The sequence below is a fragment of the Rana temporaria genome, chromosome 3 (genome assembly GCF_905171775.1).
Source record: "Rana temporaria chromosome 3, aRanTem1.1, whole genome shotgun sequence".
NCBI lineage: Eukaryota > Metazoa > Chordata > Amphibia > Anura > Ranidae > Rana > Rana temporaria.
In genome coordinates, this window is record NC_053491.1 from 440,533,257 (window position 1) to 440,556,566 (window position 23,310).

Consider the following 23,310-nt stretch of genomic DNA (forward strand, 5'->3'; position numbering starts at 1 on the left):
GTCTGCACAAACCGCTCTGTTTGACCATTTGTAGCCGGGTGGTAAGGTGCGGTCAACTTGTGCTTGATGTTGTGGGCAGTCAGGAAACGCTGAAACTCCTGACTGGTGAATTGTGCACCGTTGTCTGTGACGATTTCTCTGGGGTATCCAAACGTAGCAGCGAGATGTAACAGTATGGAAACCGTTGCCTTAGTCGTTGGCTGAGTAACAGGAATGACCTCAGGCCACTTTGAATGGGCGTCCACTATGATCAAGAAGGTGTGTCCTCTGATCGGGCCTGCAAAGTCCAAGTGTAGGCGAAACCAAGGAACCGTGGGCCAAGTCCAGGGCTGGACGCACCCTCGAGGAGGGTCTCTTCCCGTTTGTGCACATCCAGCACAAGCATTCACATATGTTGTGATATCTGAGTCTAGGTTTGGCCACCACATATAGCCTCTGGCCTTTTGTTTCATACGTGTGCTCCCGGGATGACCAGTATGTAGCAAGTCCAGAATGTGTCTCCGGAGGGTCTGTGGAATGATCACTCGGTCTCCCCATAAAACACAGTTGCCAGCCACAGTTAATTCCATACGCCTACGGAAATAAGGTTCATACTCCTGTGTGACAGTTGCAGGCCAACCGGAACGTACCCAGGAGAGTATGGTTTTCAGAAAGGTATCCTTGGTTGTATGGGCTGCTATCTCCCCAGAAGACAAGAAGGACAGGCTGGTGTAACGACAACTCTTGACCGGTGGAGAAGAGTCCATGGACCTCCCTGTCAGTCGGGACATAGCGTCCGCATTAGCATTGGCATCATGACCACGATACTGAATTTTGTAGCTGTATGCCCCCAAGAATAGGGCATAGCGTTGGAGGCGGGCCGCAGTAGTCTGGGAGATGCCTTTGTCAGGGCTAAAGATCTGAAGGAGTGGTTTATGGTCCGTCAGTATGGTGAATTCCCTACCATACAGGTAAAGATGAAACTTCTTAATTGCCCATATCAGCGCAAGAGCCTTTTTGTCAATGTGTGAGTAATTGCTTTCTGCTTTTGTCAAAGACCTGGAGGCAAATGCCACTGGTTTTTCTGACCCATCTGGTAAGATGTGAGATAGTGTATAACAAAAACACCCCCCTCAGTGCAAACCCCCCTCAGTACAAACCCCCCCTTAGTGCAAAACACCCCCCCTCAGTGGAAACACCCCCTCGGTGCAAAACCCCCCCTTAGTGCAAAACAGCCCCCCAAGTGCAAACACCCCCTTAGTGAAAAACACCCCCATCAGTGCAAAACACCCCCCCCCCCGGTGCAAACCCCCCTTAGTTAAAACCACCCTCCTCAGTGAAAACACCCCCCTCAGTGCAAAACACCCCCCCAGTGCAAACCCCCCTTAGTGCAGAAACCCCCCCCCCCCCTTAGTGCAAAACACCCTCCCCGGTGCAAACCCCCCTTAGTTAAAACTTAGTTGGACTCAGGAGCACTAGTGTGGGACACCAGAACAAACTTTTTAGGGTGTCCCACACAGGTGCTACAGTAGATACTTGGGGTGTATCCATGTGTGAAAATTGTCCAAAAAAGGAAATTATTCCACCTTTGGTAAGGGAAAAAATCATGTCTTCAGCTTGGAACTCTGCCAAAACACACAATTGTACCGCACTTCCAAGCAATGTTTCATATTCCTATTTCTGGCCTTAAATATCTGTGTGCTAAGTATACCTTTTGTTTCATTCACATAGGGGAGCAAAGACTCAGAGGACACCACTCAGAGGACACTAGGAACCCCCCACCTCCTAAAGAACAGCCTAGTCTTTCTTTCACCTAGCCCCTCAGAGAAGTCCTCCGTATGGCTTCATTAGAGGTTTCCTTCTTGTCCGCTCCTGTGGTCTGTTCAGCAGGCAGTCAGCTAGAGTCACAGGGGGAGCGGCAGGGGGAGGGAGAAAACATGGGGCTCAGTCCTACATTGTTCACCTATATGCCAGCGTCCCGCCTGTCGCATCAGTTGGATGCAGTGTTGCCAACCGTCTGTATTTTTACGGACAGTTCGTAAAAACGAGCACTTTTTCCCCCATTCGTAAATGTCCGTGGTTGCGGGAATGTGCCAGTAAAAATAGCCGAAATCGATTCGGCTTGAAACTGCGCATGAAGATTGGAGGCAGGGGGTGATAGTGGCTGCGGTGGCACCGCATAGGGGGATGGAGGCAGGGGGCAATAAAGGGAGGGGGAGATTGGAGGCAGGAGGTGTTAGTGGCAAGGGGTGATTGGAGGAAGGGGGTGTTGATGGCAAGTAGAGGGGGATGGTGGCACCACAGAGGGTGGGGGATAAAGACAGGGGTTGTTGGTGGCACCGAAGAAAGGGATGGAAGCAGGGGACGATGGAGGCAGGGGACGATGGAGGCAGGGGTGATTGGAGATAGGGGGCCTGGTGGGAGATTGGAGGCAGGAGTGTAAGTGGCAGGGGATGCTAGTGGCAGGGGGTGTTGGTGGGGATGGAGACAGGGGTTGTTGGTAGCACTGCAGAGGGGGATGGAGGCAGGGGACAATGGAGGCAGGGGGTGATTGGAGGAAGGGGGCCTGGGGGAGATTGGAGGCAGAGGGAGATTGGAGGCAGGTGGAGATTGTGGCACCGCAGAGGGGGGTGAAGGCAGGGGGTGTTGGTGGCAGAGGGGGATAAGGCTGGGGGTGATGTGACTAAATAATTTGCCCTTATTATATCGAAAATAACAAAAATATGTTTTTTTTAACCTTAATATCTACCTTAACCACTTCTATACCAGGCACTTACGCACCTTCCCGCCCAAGCCAATTTTCAGCTTTCAGCGCTGTCGCACTTTGAATGGCAATTGCGCGGTCATGCTACAATGTACCCAAACAAAATTGGCGTCCTTTTTTCCCCACAAATAGAGCTTTCTTTTGGTGGTATTTGATCACCTCTGCGATTTTTTTTTTTTGCGCAACAACTAAAAAAAAGACTGAAAATTTTGAAAAAAATTAAGTTTTTATTTATTTCTGTTATTTTTTTTGTAAATAAGTATGTTTTCTCTTTCAATTACGGGCACTGATATGGCAGCACTGATGGACACCGATGAGATGGCACTAATGGACATCGATGAGGTAGTATTGATGGGCACCGATGAGGTGGCACTGATGGGCACTGATTGGCGGCGCTGGTTTGCGGCACTGATGGGCACTCATAGGCGGCATTGATGGGCACTCATAGGCGGCACTGATGGGCACTCATAGGCGGCACTGATGGGCACTCATAAGCGGCCCTGGGCACTCATAGGCGCCACAGATGGGCACTCATGGGCAGCACTTATGGGTGGCACTGATGGGTACTTATGGGTGGCACAGATGGGCACTGATAGGTGGGAACTGGGCATGGATGGGCACTGTGGGGTGGCACTGATGGACACTGTGGGGTGGCACTGATGGACACTGTGGGGTGGCACTGATGGATCCATGTTGCTAGTCAGTGCCCATTTGTGGGCACTGATTGGCATCTTTTTTTTTTACTGCCCTTTTTTTATTTTTTTACTGACTTTTTTTTTTTGCCCTTCCCTGGTGGTCCAGTGTGGGCTTCCCTGGTGGTCCAGTGTGGCGATCCGAAGGGGGCTGCGCTGATAAACAATCAGCGCGAACCCCCCCTGTCAGGAGAGCCGCCGATTGTCAGACACGAGTGAGGAAGAGCCATCAACGGCTCTTCCTGTTTACATCGTGATCAGCCATGATTGGACACGGCTGATCACGTGGTAAAGAGCCTCCGCCGGAGCTCTTTACCGAGATCGGAGATGCAGGGTGTCAGACTGACACCCCGCGTCACCGATCGCCACGCTGCGCGCCCCCATGGGCTTGAAATCCTGCAGGACGTCAATAGACATCCAGTCAGGATTTCAGAACCACTTCCCGGACGTCAATCTGTTATTGACCGGGCGGGAAGCCGTTAAATCACATTTCTATTTGCCTAGTGTACTTGTTTGTAGCCTAAATACTGAAATTTGCACCTAAAAATGTAATTTAGTAACTTTTGTGAAATGCCAGTAAAAATGTGGCTGCGCCAGTAAATTTTGGGTGTCGTGCCAGTAAATTTCAATCTGATAGGTTGGCAACACTGGTTGGATGGATAAGTTCCGGCCAGGGTCGGGGTCATCATTTGTGGCGACGCCGCAGCCTCTCATGCTGCGGGTCAGCCACATCTCTTCCTGGATCGCACCTCACAATGGGGATGGGGGGGGGGTGTTAGGGAGTCTTTAAACAAGTCTACACAAAAGTAACATCAGACCTTTACCCTTTAAAGCCATGGAACTGCAAGTATCAGCATAGCCACTGATCTTTGGGAATAGGAAACAGATATGTAACGGATCTATGACAGATCCAATTCACTCTTACCACTAAATGCAGTAACACTGATAGATTTATAACACTTCTTAGCCTAATATATGTGTTAAAGTCTTACTCAACTTTTCATTTAAAAAAACGAAGTGAGTGGTTAGGAATTTCTCAGAGGGGAGTAAAGCTCCCCTCTATTTTTCTTTTTTTCTTTTTTTTAACACATTATAGAGCTCACTTGATAGGAATCCTTTAAAAGGCTGTTGTGGGCCAGATTCAGAAAGAAGATACGACGGTGTATCTCCTGATACGCCGTCGTATCTCTGAGTCCGGCCGTCGTATCTATGCGCCTGATTCATAGAATCAGGTTACGCATAGATATGCCTAAGATCCGACAGGTGTAAGTGACTTACACCGTCGGTTCTTAGGCTGCAATTCCAGGCCGGCCGATAGGTGGCGCTTCCGTATCTTTTACGCGTCAAATATGCAAATGAGCATTTACGCCGATTCAGAAACGAACGACCGCCCGGCGTTTTTTTTTTACGTCGTTTGTGTTCGGCTTTTTCCGGCGGAAAGTTACCCCTGCTATAGGAGGGGTAAGTGCGGTGTATCCTATGTTAAGTATGGCCGTCGTTCCTGCGCCGACTTTTGAGTTTTTTACGTCGTTTGCGTAAGTCGTTAGTGAATACGGCCGGTTGTAATTTACGTTAACGTCGAAACCAATGACGTCCTTGCGACGTCATTTGGAGCAATGCACGCTGGGAAAATTTGCGGACGGCGCATACGCTGTTCGATCGGTGCGGGGACGCGCCTGATTTAAATTGTAGACGCCCCCTAGCCGCGGAATTTGAATTCCGCCGGGGGATTTACGATACGCTGCAACTTTAGAGGCAAGTGCTTTCTGAATAAAGCACTTGCCTCAAAAAATTGTGGCGCCGTAACGTAAATCAGATAGGTTGCGCGGATCTAAAGATCCGCTGACCTCTCTGAATCTGAGCCTGTATGTCTCCCCTCTATCTTTTTTCACTTCTTTCTTATATTTCGGCACTTGCATTGAGAATTTTCTATATATATATATATATATAGGTTTGGGAGGGAAAACCTCCCCAAAGTAATACACTTATTCAGTAAAGGAAAAAGGAAAAAAAAAAGGGATTTTTTTTATTTTTTTCCCCTCTCTCTTAAACATTAGAGTGTTCATTTGGTTAGGAATTTCTCAGAGGGGGGTAGGGCTTTATTCATCCAGCTCCCTCTTTCCATAGTGTCCTACTTTCTTGCTTTGTCCCTCTCCCGCCTGTCCCTATTTTTCTCTAGCCTATTACTTCTCGATAGTGTGTTAACTCAGATGGAGAAGTTGGAAGGTACAGGACTGGGTATGAGATGAGGGGATATGTAACTATAAGAATAATAATTAATATAAATGTTAGTTAGATTTTATGAAGGGGTTATATTGAGACCGTGTATGTGTGTTTGTATAATGTGTGTCTTTTAAATAATGTGTGTTTATTTATTTATTTATTTGTTTGTAATGTTGGAAAAAAAAATTAATAAAGAAATCTTAAAAAAAAAAAAAAACTAAGTGAGAACTGGATATGCAGACAGTGGGGCAGATTCATCAATAGATACGCCGGCGGATCTCCTGATCCGCCGTCGTATCTGTGAGACCCGACGGTCGGATCTGTGAGATCCCACCGTCGGAGCTATGCGACTGATTCATAAGAATCAGTTCCGCATAGATCTCCCTTGGATCTGACTGGTGTAAGTGACTTACACCAGTCGAATCTTAGGCTGTAATCTCCCGCCGGCCGCTAGGTGTCGTCGCGATTTTTTACCCGTCGCATATGCAAATGAGGAAAACCGCCGATTCACGTCCGTACGCCCGCCCGTCGCTCGTTTTCTACGTCGTTTGCGTTCGGGTTTTTCCGGCGGATAGCTACCCCTGCTTCTATGAGGGGTAGCTAATGTTAAGTATGGCCGACGTTCCCGCGCCGATTTTTAAATTTTCTACGTCGTTTGCGTACCACGAACGGGAATACCGATGGCCGCAAACGACGTACCCGCCGCAAACAATGACGTCGTAGCGACGTCATTTGGAGCATGCGCACTGGGATTTTTCGCCCCGGCGCATGCGCAGTTAAATCGGCGCGGGAACGCGCCTGATTTAAATTGTACACTCCCCCTAGCCGCGGAATTTGCATTCCGCCGGGGGGAGTTAGGATCCGACGGTGCAGTTTGCGAGGTAAGTGCTTTATGAATCATGCACTTGCCTCGCTAAATTGCACCGGCGGATCGGAAACCAGGTAGATCTAGCGGATCTAAAGATCCGCAGATCTACATGAATCTGCCCCAGTTAGTTGGTTCTGCTAATCAGTGGAGCAAAGAAACTCATTCATACATACATGTTAGATCAGAACATACAACACACACTAGGTAGTCCAAAACACAGCCGAATGGACTGACAAATAGACGCACAAACTAAATACTGGTGCTAAAAACCTAAAACATTCACATGTGAAACCCGGCAAACCAGGAGAAAGAAAAACAATTTTGTATAAAGTTGTCTATGGAGGCTGCGATTCCCTTTTGTTCTAAAAGCCATGAACCCCAATTATGAAATCTGAGGGATACAACACCAATAAAATGTAATAAACATTCAATTTTTCGCCTAGGAACAAAATAAACCAATATTTATATACCTGTAACAAGACATTAGTATATGAAACACAAATATACATTACATTACATAAACAGTGCACTTTCATTAAAATACCAAAAATTGTTGCGCTCAACTTATTACCAATTATTACTTGAATATGTTTTTTTGGGGGGGAATTAATGGTATACCATAAAACAAAAATCCACATGGTAATATGTTTTATGGCATACCATTAATTCCACTCCCCCCCCCCCCAAAAAAAATATATTCACCATGATGAGAAGTACCTGAGCGACAAGCTGAAGGAGATCCAGGCGTCATTTATCTAAGGCTGCATTCACACCTCTGCGACAAGCAACTCCGCGTACGCGGCGTATTTTGCCGCGAATAGTGTATCTTTTTTTTTTTTCAAATCCTTCCCATTGCTGTCAATGGCCGAACGCCAATGTCGCCTGAGAAAAAGGGTCCGGGACTTTTTTTCAGGCGACAGGCGTACGGCGTCTATGAGATGTGAACCATCTCCATAGACAGCAATGGGAATTCTCCCCTCTAGCGGCACAAGCGTCCGGCGTCGGGCATTTTGTCGCCTAGATGTGAATGGGCTCTAAGGAGGGTTGCCTCCGTAACTACAAGTCAGAGAGGGCCTGTGGCAGAGGTGTCTCCCTGAAGTTCACCAAGGAGGGTCTGTGGCAGGGACTTTATCCTACAATTGTCCGAGTGATACTCCGGCTGCCAGGTCAGTGAGAGAGACCTGTCCGGGTACACTAAACCCACTCAGGCAGGAGTGGCGCAGAGAAGTGTTACGCTTGGGAGCAGGACTGTTTCCCTATCATCACACCTGAATCTGCTATTCTCCCTTCTTCTTTAACTTTACTTTCCTCACCACAAGTTTACTGTTTTTACCCGGCTGGGTAATAAAGAGCACAGCAAAGAGCACCTGTTGCGGACATTCCTTTACTTCTACCAAATGCAATACGCATCATTCACCCCTAGGAATTCGGGGGAGCCATGAGGTAAATGTGCCACCCAAAACAACCAGCAGCTCCTCCGGGGGTAGTGCTACAGACCCATGACCTAAGTCAGTGATGGCAAACCTATGGCACGGGTGCCACAGCTGGCACCTTGAGCCCTCTCCAAGGGCAAGCAAGAAAATCCTGTACGAGGTGCATGTCGTCCACAACACATCCCCTCCCATAGAACTACATCTCCCACACAGCTCTGGGGTCAGGAGTGACGTGTCTAGGGTTGGCGTGGACGAGTTAAAGTTTGGTGTGGTGGGGATTAAGCCAATGGGGGGCCGTGATGGTGAGCGGGAGCAGAGTCGGCTGATGTGTGTGTGTTGTTGAAGCGCTGTGGAAATCATTGTTAAAGTAAGTGTATGCTGTGTGGGGAATAATCATGTTTAGCTGTGTACACCAGAGGCGTAACTAGAAACTTCTGGTCCCCGATGCAAGAAATCACGAAGGCTCCCCGAAAAACCATGTTTTTGATACTTTTTTTTTTAGGGGGGTTGCTGCGGTGGTGTTTGACACCTGTGGTTATCACACGCAGATCCACGTCCTTGATAGGGTGACCACATTTCCAAACTACCATTCAGGGACACCCTCCCTTCCCAAAAATCAGCTTGTGCTGCAACAAATCACAGCACAGTGATTGGACGCAAGAGGCGGGATTTATCATTTCTCCAATCACAAGCAGAGGGCGGGATTGTACTCCTTCAGGCTTTCCCGGCCAGGACAAATAATGTCAGTGAGTAAAGCAGTGATGTGGTGGCCTTTTTTGAGGGCATCAGATTGGCCTGGGAGGTGGCTGTGTCAGTTTCATTCCGGGACACTGTATTGTCCTGGAATGAATGTGCCCGGGACAGACTTGCAAAATGCGGGACTGTCCCGGGCAATCCGGACACGCGCACCCCCTAGACGGCAGGGAAGCCCAGGATGTCATATGATGCCCGCCCAGGATGGGAGATCCCTCTTGAGGTGATTTAGTTCGCATTTGTAGCGCTATACAAGTTACTCACTCACATATGACTATAGCTGGGATGGGAAGTGGTTAATATGATCAGCTTTCATTTATTGTTGTAAAACCTTTATTCCAAAAGGAAAAATCTGTTTGCTGTAACCAGGGCCGCCATCAGGGGGGTACAGGCAGTACACCTGTAAGGGGCCCGGAGGTCCCCAGGGGCCTGGATGGCAACCCCCTTTAAAAAAAATATATATATTTTTTTTTAGGGGTCCGGAGGTCCCCAGGGGCCCGGAGGCCCACAGGGCCCCAGATGGCAACCCCCCTTTTTTTTATTTATTTTTTATAAGAAAAGAAAAATAATTATTATATTTTTATTTTATTTTTTATTAAAGGGCAAATTTTTTGTATTTTTTTTTTAGGGGTCGGGAGGTCCCCAGGGGACCGGAGGCCCACAGGGCCCCAGATGGCAACCCCCCTTTTTTTATTTATTTTTTATAACAAAATTATTTTTTTTATATTTTTTTATTTTATTTTTTATTAAAGGGCTATTTTTTTTTCCTCGGATGACAACCCCCCTTTTTTTATAAATTTTTTTTTTTTTATATTATTTTATTTCTTTTTTTTTCTTTTTCAGTTCTTTTATTTATATATATATATATATATATATATATATATATATATATATATATATATTTATTATTAAAGTTATTAAAGGGCTCAGAGGTCCCCATGTGGCAAATCCCCCCCTTTTTTTTTTATAAATGTTTATTTTTATTTTTTTGTTTATTTGTATGTATATATATATATATATATATATATATATATATATATTGTTAAAGGGCCCAGAGGTCCCCAGGTCCCTGGATGGAAACTCACTTTTTTTTTTTTATAAATGTTAATTTTTTTTATATATTTGTTTTGATTTATTTTTTATTAAAGGGCCCAGAGGTTTCTTTTTTTTATTTTATTAAAGGTCCCGGATGGCAACCCCCCTTTTTTTGTAATTTCGGTTCTCTGCTCCAGGGGCCCATGCCTGAAGCTGTGTAAGGGGCCCCATAATTCCTGATGCAAGGAGTAAAGCGGTTGGCTGTAACTGATTATAATGTATGAACTGGAGTTTGGCTTTGATAATAAATCTTCTAATGTCAAACCGATGAGAATGTTCTGATGGACCGTTTTCATCGGACCAAACCGATCGTGTGTGTCCCCCATCGGTTATTTATCCATAGGTTAAAAAAAAGCAATCTTGTTTTAAATTTAACCAATGGACACCTAACCGATAGAACAAAAACGATCGTTAGTAGGCACGACCATCGGTTAAAAATCCACGCATGCTCAGAATCAAGTCGACGCATGCTTGGAAGCATTGAACTTTGTTTTTTTCAGCACGTCGTTGTGTTTTACGTCACCGCGTTCTGACACGATCGTTTTTTTAATTGATGGTGTGTAGACACGACGGACCATCAGTCCAACAGACCGTTCTCATCGGTTTGACCGATCGTGTGTACACGGCATAATACATTTAACACTATCCCCCCCCAGACTGAAAGTGCTGCATTTGTTCCTCCAGAGTTGTCTCTCTCTATATTACAGGAGGTGTGTTACTAGCCAGATCACTGGGTGAAAACAGAAGAAGATAAATCCAAAGAAAAGGAAACAATGCAGCCACCACATCTATACATTTCCGTTTACAACCCTTTTTTGTTGTTGTGCGTTTTTTCAAATGATGTGCTTTACATCTAGAGAGGTATGAGAAGAGACAAATGTAGGAGCACATGGGGCTGTACACGCCATTAACACCAATCGTGCCATTACAACACAACTAAACAAAGCACCCAACGTGCTGCGCTCCATCAAATGCATCAATTTCACTTCAAAATACTTCCAAAATAATGACTGTGCAACATGTAGCACAATAATTCTAAGTACTGTGCACAACAAAATCTGTGTGTAGAAAAATAAAACTGAACCACATTGAAATAACAGTCCATGCAATGATCGATCCATACCATGAAACGTGAAAGTCCTTCTGTAAAAAGCAACAGATCCCTGTGTGCAGCTCCACCACCACCGAGAAGATAGACTTGCACTTCAGCACACAGACCTTCTGTATACAAAGTATCAGATAAGATCAGCCATACAACTGGTTCCTCCTCCATTCCAAAGAAAATATGACAGTAATAAAAGGATAACAAATACAACAAATAGTATTGTCAGGCAGAGAGACAGAACTGCGATTTGCCTATGTAAACAAGGCAGACCGCTGTATTAACAGGGGGGGGGGGATGGAGTTTAAATTCCATCTCTTCCCCTAGTAAAAGCAGCATACACAGTACACATAAACACTAGTTAACCCTTTGAACGCTCCAGAATATAACCCTTTCCCAGCCAGTGTCATTAGTACAGTGACAGTGCATATTTTTAGCACCGATCACTGTATTAGTGTCACTGGTTTCCACAAAGTGTCAGAATGTTCGCCGCAATATCGCAGTCCCCCTACAAGTCGATGATCGCCTCCATTAACCACTCGTTCTGGGCGGGTGCCATATGACATCTGCGGCTTCCCGGCCCTCTAGACGGTGCGCACACCCGCTGCGTCACTCAGGTGGGTGGGTATGCCAGTGTCACCCCCCCCCCCCTCTTTTTCATTATAAGATAAAACAGACTTTTTTACTACTAAAAAATTGATTTTTCTAGACGGCACTCGACACGCCATACGCACAGAGATGTGTGTGTGTTTTCACACATGTTTACAAATATGGATGTGTATACATGAATATAGAATCCATGTCATACACACTGGGGGTTATTTACGAAAGGCAAATCCACTTTGCAGTACAAGTGCAAACTACAAGTGCCAAGTGCACTTGAAATTGCACTGAAAGTGCATTTGGAAGTGCCGTCGCTATAGATCCGGGGGGGACGTGCAAGGAAAATAGAAAACAGCATTTTAGCTGGCACATGATTGGATAATAAAATCAGCAGAGCTTCCCCATCATTTCAGAGCTTCCCCTCAGATTTACTGCGACTGCACTTCCAAGTGCACTTTCCATGCAATTTCAAGTGCACTTTTCACTTGTAGTGCGAAGTGGATTAGCCTTTTTCGTAAATAACCCCCAATGTCCCAGCTGGGGGATATTCCTCCATATAACCTGTGTGTGGATGAAGGAATCTGTTAACCACTTAAGGACCGCCTCCTGCATATGTATGTCAGCAGAATGGCACGGCTGGGCACATGTACGTACAGGTACATCCTGTACTAATACCCAGCCGTGGGTCGCGGGCGCACGCCCGCAGCGCACTCCCGCGACCCGGTCCGAAGCTCCGTGACCGGGACCACGGGTCCCGCGGACCCGATCGCCGCTGGAGTGCAGCGATCGGTCCCCGGAGCTGAAGAACGGGGAGAGCCGTGTGTAAACACGGCTTCCTCGTTCTTCACTGTGGCACTGCATCGATCGTGTCATCCCTTTTATAGGGGGACACAATCGATGACGTCACTCCTACAGCCACACCCCCCTACAGTTGTAAATACACTTCAGGGAACACATAACCCCATCAGCGCCCCCTGTGGTTAACTCCCAAACTGAAACTGTCATTTTCACAATAAACAATGCAATTTAAATGCATTTTTTGCTGTGAAAATGACAATGGTCCCAAAAATGTGTCAAAATTGTCCGAAGTGTCCGCCATAATGTCGCAGTCACGAAAAAAATCGCTGATCGCCGCCATTAGTAGTAAAACATTTTTTTTTTTATAAAAATGCAATAAAACTATCCCCTATTTTGTAAACGCTATAAATTTTGCGCAAACCAACCGATAAACGCTTATTGCGTTTTTTTTTACCAAAAATATGTAGAAGAATACATATCGGCCTAAACTGAGGATTTTTTTTTTTATATATTTTTGGGGGATATTTATTATAGCAAAAAGTAAAAAATATTGAATTTTTTTCAAAATTGTCGCTCTAATTTGGTTTATAGCGCAAAAAAAAAAAACCGCAGAGGTGATCAAATACCACCAAAAGAAAGCTCTATTTGTGGGGAAAAAAGGACGCCAATTTTGTTTGGGCACCACGTCGCACGACCGCGCAATTGTCAGTTAAAGCGACGCAGTGCCGAATCGCAAAAAGGGGCAAGGTCCTTTAGCTGCATTTTGGTCCGGGTCTTAAGTGGTTAAAACGAATACTGCATGGCCAGCCAGGAAATGAGGCAGGCTCTAACTGACTTGTCGCAGCAGCCTATACAATAGTGAGAAGCTCACAGTGTGCAGTGGAATCAGAATAATCAATTTCAGTACAAGAGAGGAGAGTCTGTGCAAGTGTGCAAGGCTGGAGGGAAGGCAGGAGGTCAGCTTTAAGCCCCGGAGTCATTGAGAAACAATAAGATCAGCTGCATTATGCAAGCATCTGCCTCTTGGCTCTCTGGGGAGCGGTATAATCGACAGATGGGGCACTCTCCTGTCATTACAGTGACTTGCAGAGGGAGTTGGTCTGCACTCAATATTGAAAACAGCCAGGTAAATGATCCATCACCATCACGACACAAGTTGCTTTATCCTACAATGCTATGCAAAAATATACAAATATAAAATATACAGAATATATGCAAAATGCAGAAAATGAGAGCCATTCATTGAAAGGAGCTTTATTTGGAGGCAGCTCTGTCGTTTCACAAAATTAGAAACGCTCAATTTTGTTTGCTGAGCTGTGCCGGTAATTGTTGATTTATTTATTTTCCAAAAAATAAATATTTTTTTTTGCAAATGCCATCATAATGTCACAGATAGGTAGGCGGGAGAGCAGGGCGAATGCGGGCAAGCTATACTAAAACTGGCCATACATTATACAATTTTTAAATAAAATTTATTTTAGATTTACCTTTAACTATGTAGTATAAGAGCCTGTCTGATTGCATACATATTAAAAGAGTTTAGGCTTGACCAGTGTCGGGATAAGGTCATCTAGACCCCAGGGCGAACATGTCAAACTGCGACCCATCACCCCCCCCCCCCCCCCAAGTATGAGCATTATGTGTCAGCAAAAATCTTCCCCAAAAATCCTCCCCAACACAAATACCGAGCATTAATCTGCATGCTTACCCCTAAGCATAAATTTTCCCTCCCCCAGTACAAATCCGCCCCCTGCTGAAATCCCCCCCTCTTAACACATATGTTTGCCTACATCTCTCAAATGCCCCCCCCCCCTCAAAAAAAAAAAAAAACGTTCACTCACAGCACAAATCCTCTACCCCTAAAACTTCCCTTCCTAGAACACATCTTCATCCCCCCTCCTAGAAAAATTTCCCCCCCCCAAATACTCCTTCCCAGCACAAATTTCCCCCAAATACCACCTCCCAGCACACATTCCCCACAAATACCCCCTTTCAGCACACATTCCCTCCTCCTAGCATAAATTCCCCCCAAATACAACCTCCCAGCACAAATACCTCCCAAATACCCCCTCCTAGCACAAATTCCCCCTAAATACCCCCTCCTAGCACAAAGTCCCCCCAATTCCCCCCTCCCAGTACAAATTCCCCCAAAATAACCCATCCTAGCACACATTCCCCCTCCTAGCACAAATTCCCCCCAAATCCCCCCTCCTAGCACAAATCCCTCCCAAATACCCCCTCCTGGCACAAATTCCACCCAAATACCCCCTCCTAGCACAAATTTCCCCCAATCACCCTCTCCCAGTACAAATTCCCCCCAAATACCCCCTCCTAGCATGCATTCCCCCTCCTACCACAAATTCCCCCCAAATCCCCCCTCCTAGCACAAATTCCCCCCAATTACCCCCTCCCAGTACAAATTCCCCCCCAAATCTCCCCTCCCGTCACACATTCCCCCCAAATACCTCATCCCAGCACAAATTCCCCCCAAATACCCCCTCCCGACACACATTCCCCCCCAATTACCCCCTTCCAGTAAAAATTCCCCCCCAAATGTTCCCTCCCGACACATTCCCCCCAAATACCCCCTCCGGGCACGCATTCCCCCCAAATACCTCCTCCCAGCACAAATACCCCCTCTCAGCACAAATTCCCCTCAAATCGTCTAGGTGTGAATGGACCCTAAAGGAAAATTGTACAATGTATGGCCGGCCTTACTACATCTTTTCTCTGTTCTTCTGTTCTTCGTATGCTACCTCTATTTCTTTCTTAGACAATTATAGACATTGGGTATCCAATGTTTCTGTCCTGGGGAACCGCTATTATATACTTTTCGCATTGTGTGGAGGGAGAGGAGGGATTGAATCCCACACCACAGATGTGGTAGCGGCACAAATCTCTGTTATCTTTGACTTTTTTCTCTGTAATTAATGACCTAACACTTCTTTCTTTGTGTTGTATAGTTATCCTTGATGTTTCATTGATCTGTCGCAGTAGCCAGCGGGTTGGGCTCCTCCTCTAATCCCACATCTTTGTAATGTTATTCTTTTTGATTATGTAACAGGTAATCTTCCCCTTTCTCATTTTTTCTTTCTCATATACAATCTGTATGTCTTCCTGTAAAAAAAATAAAAATAAAAACTCAAACTTAATTAATATTAATAAAAAAAAGTAAATTATTATTTTTTATTTATTTGCAATTTTAACCCTTTTTCGCTGCCAGCGCTGTTTTTGCACACATATATATATATATATATATATATATATATATATATATATATATATATATATACAGTATATATTGTACACATGTTTAAAAAAAAAAATTAAGCCTGAAGATTGGTTTCAACCCCCACAAGTTTTAGATTTACTAAAAAAAGACACTGTAGAATATAGTGGTAGTTTGTCACACACAATTGTACAACAGTTTATTAAATGCTAAATGTCAGGAAAAAAACATTTTTGGCCAATATATTACCCTTTTTCTTTTAAAATAAAAGATGAGGGTGGACCGAGTAAATACTGTAGATACCCAACATGTCAAGCTAGCATGCCAACGAAATGGTGACAAACCCCAACAGGTCATCAGTTTCGATGTCAACCCAACATTTCATGTTCGGCCCCGTACACACGTCCGAGAAACTCGACGGGCAAAACACATTGTTTTGCTCGTCGAGTTCCTTGTGAAGCCGCCGAGGATCTCGGCGAGCCAACTTTTCCCATTGGCTAACGAGGAAATAGAGAACATGTTTTCTTTTTGGCCCGACGAGATCCTCGTCGGTTTCCTCGGCGAAAAGTGTACACACGACCGGTTTTCTCGGCAGAATACGTCTCCCATCGAGTTTCTGGCTGAATTCTGCCGAGAAACTCGGTCGTGTGTACGGGGCCTTCCTGATGTGTGCCTGCTACGCCATGTACTTGTATAAGCTCTTTGTATTGCTTCCTTTGTGTGAAACCCCTGGTGTTCCTGCTAGTCCCCCTGCTTTCCTATTAAAATCTTTACACTCTAAGCATGAGAGCACAGCCACTCACTGGGAAGATCAACGTGTTGCTGTTTCTCCTCCCTGAGCTTCTATGCAGCCAAGAACAGAGAGTATGTGGAGGGGTAAAATTGGAATTTATAATGTTTATATATATATACCGTATTTATCGGCGTATAACACGCACAGGTGTATAACATGCACCCTAACTTTAAGAGGGAAGTTTCAGGTAAAAAAAAGTCCACAGCCCCCTGCGTATAACACGCAGGCACAGTTTACCCTCTATTTTCAGGGTAAAAAAGTGAGTGTTATACGCCAATAAATACAGTATGTAGCACTAGCAAAGAAAAGGTATTACAACCCATGGATGAAGGATGGTGCACACCCCTGATAGTACTTGAGAAAAAGGAAATGTACCCCTAGGGGCTTTGTGTTGCAGCAAAAAAAAGAAATGATATGCAAGTTTCCTAAAAAAGTATACATTTATTAGAATAAATATGATTATCAAAAGAGAGCCCCAGAAAATAGGACTCGGGACATGAGTTTTGACAGAAAAAGGATCAATCAAAAAAATTACAATAAATCACAAAATTGTAACAAATACAAATTAGAACAGTACTGTGTACATGTGTGCCCCATGGGCGATAAAACGCGTTTCGACCTTAGTAGTAGCAGTCTTCTTCATGGAGTAATATTTTTTATCGCAGCCATAGGTTCTATAAAGAGAATACATGCAAGTAAATAAATAAATAAATAATATAAGCAAACAAAGGGGGGGTCACATCCACCCAGGTGTGAAAAGAAGGGTGCAAGTGACCTTCCCATGAGGATATAGCAAATAACAGTATAATAAATAAATATATATATGCCACCTACCAAGACACATGTCGGGAGACAGACCGAGATCGAACACCGAGTCACACCATCAAGGAGCAAAAATGGGCCTGAGGACCGGCAGAGAGGGGACTGGGAAGACCCCAAGGTCAGCTGGAAAACTCCTGGGGGAACACGAGGAAAAAAACACTCCTGGGCCCACGAGAGGTCACAAACTGCGTGTCGTATGCGCACCACGAGGCGGGCAGGGAGGACCCAAGGGAGGGGGGGGGGAGGAAAAGGCCGGGGGAAGAGGAGAACAAGGGGGGGGGGAAGGGGGGGAGGGGGGAACAAAGGGGCCCGCAGGGGCGGGCGAGGAATAGGGGGAGAAAACCAAAACAGGCCCCCCAGGTCCAAACAGAACCCAGCACCCAATGGGAACGGGGGGGGAGCAGAGCCAAGCCAGGTGGAAAAACGCCCTTCTCTAGTGGGGACAAACACGGGCCCTGAAATAAGAATATAAAGCTAATCATAATATAAAAGCAATTGAAAATGCAACAGCATGAGTTGTATATATATGTGTATATATATGTATATATATATATATATATATATATATATATATATATATATATATATATATATATATATATATATAAATATATAAAAGCCTAAAATAGATGCATGTGGACATATGTATATGTACATGATGTCTATTTGGGAGAGTCTGCAGGATAAAGGAAGAGAAAAGAAAGGGGAAAGAAGGGGAATGTGTATATGTGTGCGTGATGTCTATGTGGGAAAGTCTACAGAATAAAGACAGAAAAAAGAAAAGGGAAAGGAAGGGAAAATAAGAAAAAAGGAAAGAAAGTGCAGAGAAACAGTGAAGAAAGTGGAAATACACTAGCATGAGATAGTAGTGATGTGTTGTAGAGAAATGTGGCAGTGAGAAAGGAGATGAAAATAAGGGTGAAAGGTGAGGGTGATAACAGGGGAAAAAATCAGATGGAAAACGGGGGAAGGGAGAGAAATTAGATTAATAAATTAATAATACAAAGAAAAACCCTGCATGTAGTGTGTAAGGTGAATGCCACATTTATCTACAACACATCACTACTATCTCATGCTAGTGTATTTCCACTTTCTTCACTGTTTCTCTGCATTTTCTTTCCTTTTTTTTTATTTTCCCTACGATTTACGTAGTTTACGTCCACGTTGAAATCAATAGGCCCGTGTGGCGTACTTAGCCGCAATGCACACTGGGAAATGTAGTCACCCGGCGCATGCGCAGTAAAAAAAAACGTCAAAAGCGTGAGGTCAAGCCTCATTACCATTAAACACGCTCCCCTTCCAAGACATTTGAATTCGGCGCCCTTACGCCCACCCCGCTTTAGGCTACGTCGCCGTATATTAGCAGGCAAGTACATTGAGAATCATGTACTTGCCTAGCTAACTTACGGCGGCGTAGCCTAAACAGGTTAAGCTACGCAGCCGCAAGTTTGCACCCAGGTACCTGAATCTACCTACTAGATTTTAGAGGAGTAAAAACAAGAAAAATTCTGTACCAAATGGTATACTAAAATATTTTCCAGTGCCCATTAAATGCAGAGTGGCCACGCCCATAAAAAATGCAGAGTGACCATGCCATAGAAAAACAGAGTGACCATGCCAAAGAAATAGAGAGTGACCATTGCCCATAGAAATGCAGTGATCATTACCATAGAAATGCAGTGACCATTGCCCATAGAAATGCAGTGACCATTGCCCATAGAAATACAGAGTGACCATTGCCCATAGAAATGCAGAGTAACCATTGCCCATAGAAATGCAGAGTAACCATTGCCCATAGAAATGCAGAGTAACCATTGCCCAAAAGAAATACAGAGTGACCATTGCCCTTAGAAATGCAGAGTGACCATTGCCGATGGAAATGCAGAGTGACCATTGCCCATAGAAATGCAGAGTGACCATTGCCCATAGAAATGCAGAGTGACCATTGCCCATAGAAATGCAGAGTGACCATTGCCCATGGAAATGCAGAGTGACCATTGCCCATAGAAATGCAGAGTGACCATTGCCCATAGAAATGCAGTGACCATTGCCCATAGAAATACAGCCTTTACCTCATGTTATCACTTCTGCCTTCCTCTGCCTCAGGAACCAGCCGGAAGATCGCCTGGCACTGACAGGGGGTTTGGGAGTCTGTAATCCGCTCTCCTGCCTCTCTGCCAGGCGGGGGGCGTTGCCAGCGGCGGCGGGAGGCGCTGTGAGTGGCGTGGAGGGCGGTGCCAGCGGAGGGGGGGCCTTGCCAGCGGCAGCGGGGCGGCGGTGCCTGTCATCTATTCGCACCGTAAGATGCAGGGACATTTTCACCCATGTTTCTGGGGGGGAAAAAACGCGTCTTATAGTCTGAAAAATACGGTATATATATATATATATATAGATAGATAGATATAGACATATCTATCTATATCTATCTATCTATAGATATATAGATATATAGATATATCTATATAAATATAGTAGGACTGCGGAAATTAACGATTAATCGTTAATGTTTTTGATCGATCAAAATTCTTTTAATCGGTACTCACCTCTCTGCCGGCTTCTGGGTCTTCAGGGAGTTCCGTCGGAGATCCGGTGATGTGACGTCACCGGACTCCTCCCCCCTTCCCCAAGTGCCTCAGTCTGCTAACAAAGGAGTCTGGTGACGTCGATGTCTGTGATGTCACTGGACAGCCTGGACAGTGAGACTTACCCTGCTGGATGCTAGCAAACTGCACCCACTGGATTGAGGTACCTCAGGTATGCATCAGGCTCCATCAGGGGAAGGGGGCAAAAAGGGAAACGTTCTGTGAGAACTTCAAAACCTCCACTGTTAACAGTGTGACGGAAAGAGATCCTTGGGGTTTTATATAAAATTTAGACGTTTAGACAGTAAACAACAATGGCGAGCAATGAGCGCAACATTGCAGTTAAGCATGTAAGCGGAAAGTTGAGCAAGCATTTCTTTTTTAAGCTAACTGCTGATGCCAAAGTAGACAATGGCAACAATGTTTACTGCATTCACTGCAATAAACAATTGGCTTTTCGTAGTTCAAATACATTGCTGACGTACCACCTACAGCACAAACATCCACTCAAGTATCAACACATTTATAGCCAGATTCAGAAAGACTGGCTTAACTTTGAGCCGGCGTAGCGTATCGCATATACGCTACGCAGACCGTAAGTCAGAGAGGCAAGTGCTGTATTCACAAAGCACTTGCCTCCTAAGTTACGGCGGCGTAGCGTAAATGGGCCGGCCTAAGCGCGCCTAATTCAAATGAGGAACAGGGGGGCTTGTTTTATGTTAATGACTCGTGACCCGACGTGATTGACGTTTTTAACGAACGGCGCATGCGCCGTCCGTGGACATATCCCAGTGTACATTGCTCCAAAGTACGCCGCAAGGACGTATTGGTTTCGACGTGAACGTAAATTACGTCCAGCCCCTTTCACGGACGAATTACGCAAACAACGTAAAATTTTCTAAATTCGATGCGGGAACGACGTCCATACTTAACATTGGCTAGGCCAGCTTTTTGTTCGGGTAACTTTACGCCAGAAAATGCCTTACGTAAACGGCGTATCTTTACTGCGACGGGCAAGCGTACGTTCGTGAATAGGCATATCTCGCTGATTTATGCATTCTAGGCGTAAATCAGCGTTCACGCCCTTGGCGGCCGGCGGAACTAGACAGCTAAGATACGACGGCGCAGGCAGTCGTATCTTAGCTACATTTAAGTGTATCTCCATTTGAGAATACACTTAAATGTACGAGGGCTTAGATTCAGAGTTACGACGGTGTATCTACTGATACGCCGGCGTAGACCTCTCTGAATCTAGCTAATTGTCTACAGTGACCGGCAGAAGAGTTCTCCAGTACAATCAATATCTACGGTAATTTCATGTCTCAGTCAAACAAGCTTGTAAGTGACAACATTTCTGCGGACTTGAAAATTGCTGTTGCTCGGTGGATTGCCAGTTCAGGACGTCCTACGGCAATTGTGGAAGATGATGGACTACAAACAGTACTACGCATAGCTCTTCAAAACCAGACTTATAATTTACCCCGTACAATCGACGCTGTGATTGGTCAGATGTACGACGAGAAGCTGACACAGCATAAGAAAGCTGTAGAAAGTATTCACAGTATTGCTCTCCCTACTGACTTTTGGACCTCAAACAACAATGAATCATACTGTGGTATAACGGGACACTGGATTGATTCCGACTGGAAACTGACATCAGTAGCTTATGATATAAGTGGAGGTTCACCCTATAAAAAATTTCTAACACTGCATCCAGCACCGTGCTGCATATAAAATGTCACTGACCTTTATTTTTTTTCCCCCATAGATATCGTTTAGCCGTGGAATTCACCGCAGCTTCCTGGTAGGAAGCTCGGGTCGGCTCGGCTCTATTCGGCACCTGCGCACCGGCGCCGAATAGAGCCGAGCCAACCCGAGCTTCTTTCGGGAAGTCGTGACGCGCTGTGTGCGCCGTCGTTTAGCATGCCAATTGATTGGCATGTCAATAGGAACGCCCACTCCCGCGGGATTCCCTACCCGGAAGCCGCGGTGAATTCCACGGCTAAACGATATCTACGGGGGAAAAAAAAATAAAGGTCAGTGACATTTTATATGCAGCACGGTGCTGGATGCAGTGTTAGAAATGTTTTATAGGGTGAACCTCCACTTTAAGGTTGCTTACTTGTTGATGAACGACACACTGCTGAAAACGTTGCCGGTTTCTATAAAGAGTTTGCTGCAACATGGCCACCGATAAAATATGCTGTATCATAACGGACAATGCACGAAACACGGTTGCTGCTATCGGACAAACGGATTACAGTCAGTCACATACCATGTATCCCACATTGTCTTCAACATATTAGCAGGTTTGAAGGCAGCTGACTCATCACCTCTTGTGGCAAAATGTCGACACTTAGTTGGACATTTCAAGCACAGCTCAGCCAACACATCTGAACTGAAGAGCAGCCATTCCAGTGTCTCTTCGCCGAAAGATGTCATGTTCCACAAATTGCAGCAGGATGTGGCAACTCGTTGGAACAGTACCTACATGATATTAGCAAGATTGTTGTAAGTCAAAGATGCCATAATGCAGTATCACATTGATCATCCAAAAAACTACAGTGGGCCTAAACTGACAGAGTCAGATTGGGACAAAATGGCCAAATATACGCCAGTCTTAAGACTCGTACACACGATCGGATATCTGATGGAATCTAATCCGACGGATTTTTTTTGTCGGATATCCGATGAAGCTGACTTTCATCAGTCTTGCCTACACACCATCAGTCAAAAATCCGATCGTGCCAAAACGCGGTGACGTAAAACACTACGACGTGCTGAGAAAAATGAAGCATTCGTCGACTTGATTCTGAGCATGCGATGATTTTTGACCGATGGACTTCCTCACAGACGATCGTTTTTTTCTATCGTTTTTTTATCCATAGGAAAAATTTAAAACATGTTCTATTTTTTTTCACCTATGGAAAACAAAACGATGGGGCCGACACACGATCGGTTGGGGCAGGAAGTGAAGGGAAATCTCTGCAATGGGACAGGGATTGTAAAAAATAAACTGACAGGGGCTATAACCCTCCATTACTCTATCCAAAATGAAAAAAAAATGGGGGCACTAGACTAATTTGCCTCTCAGCCCAGTCTGCCCCATAAAACTGGCGCTACACTAACAGTGTAGGGCAAGCCAGTGGGGAGGCTTTCCGTGCTGCCCCCCTGCAAAGTGTTGCCCTAGGCTTGGGCCTTGTTGGCCTAGGCCAGGATACAGCGTTGCACCTGTCTAAGAAGAGAAACGCGAAGCAGTGTGGACAACATTGTTGAATGCATTCAAGGCCTTCCACAATAGAAGACAGCCAGCAGGACGTACAACAGACTTAGAAGAAAAAAGCAATGATGAGACAAAAGTACCTGTGCCGAAGAAACAAAACTGTACTCTGTTGCTGTGCGACTCTGAATCGCAGTCCTCAGCTGACGAATCAGATGCAGTACACCAGGGATCCTCAAACTACGGCCCTCCAGCTGTTGTAGAACTACACATCCCATGAGGCATTGTAACACACTAACATTCACAGACATGACTAGGCATGATAGGAATTGTAGTTTCTGAACAACTGGAGGG

General features: G+C 45.2%; 1 protein-coding gene across 1 annotated transcript in view; it reads right to left on the reverse strand.

Moving 5' to 3' along the window:
- Nucleotides 1–11,051, reverse strand: part of LOC120933302 (beta-1,3-galactosyltransferase 2-like) — a 104,441-nt gene extending 93,390 nt beyond the window's left edge. The window contains exon 1 of the mRNA XM_040346440.1: nucleotides 10,931–11,051. The gene's annotated coding sequence lies outside the window, so the exon portion shown is untranslated. The remainder of the gene's footprint in view (nucleotides 1–10,930) is intronic.
- Between the last annotated feature and the right edge of the window lie 12,259 nt (nucleotides 11,052–23,310).